This window comes from Glycine max, chromosome 19, assembly GCF_000004515.6.
Source record: "Glycine max cultivar Williams 82 chromosome 19, Glycine_max_v4.0, whole genome shotgun sequence".
NCBI lineage: Eukaryota > Viridiplantae > Streptophyta > Magnoliopsida > Fabales > Fabaceae > Glycine > Glycine max.
This window is the reverse complement of record NC_038255.2, coordinates 37,300,312-37,300,737: the sequence shown is the minus strand read 5'-3', so window position 1 is coordinate 37,300,737 and position 426 is coordinate 37,300,312. Positions and strand designations below refer to the sequence as shown.

Sequence of the window (426 nt, the reverse complement as noted above, 5' to 3'; positions counted from 1 at the left end):
GGGGGTGTTTGGAATGAGGTTTGATCCAAGATCATCACATCATATATATATCTTCTTCTTCAATTTCCCTTTCCTTCTTGATTTACTTACCTTCATACATATATTATTATTTTCATCACTTCATGCATGGGATGAGACTGATCTCGGACCAGGCTTCATTCCTCACACCTAACTTTCCTTGTAGAAGCAATCAACCACAACAAGAAAAAGGTAATCCTTTTTTCCCCTCCAATCCAAATCATATGTGTCTATCTATCAGATCTAAATAGATAAATTGCTGCTTTCTATGTCCTTTTATGTTCTACCTAGCTAGCCAAAAAAACTTTAGCCAAATATTGTTAGATTCAGTTTTTTTTTCTACTTATTATTATTATTTGGTCTTGGTGCTTTTTGAAATAAGATGAAGTACTTAGATTTAAAGTATTT

General features: G+C 32.6%; 1 non-coding gene across 1 annotated transcript; it reads left to right on the top strand.

Annotated features, from left to right (window-relative positions):
* Nucleotides 1-172, top strand: MIR166K (microRNA MIR166k). Its single transcript, NR_126676.1, has one exon. It is a non-coding gene; the product is annotated as a microRNA MIR166k (primary transcript).
* The last annotated feature ends 254 nt before the right edge of the window (nucleotides 173-426 follow it).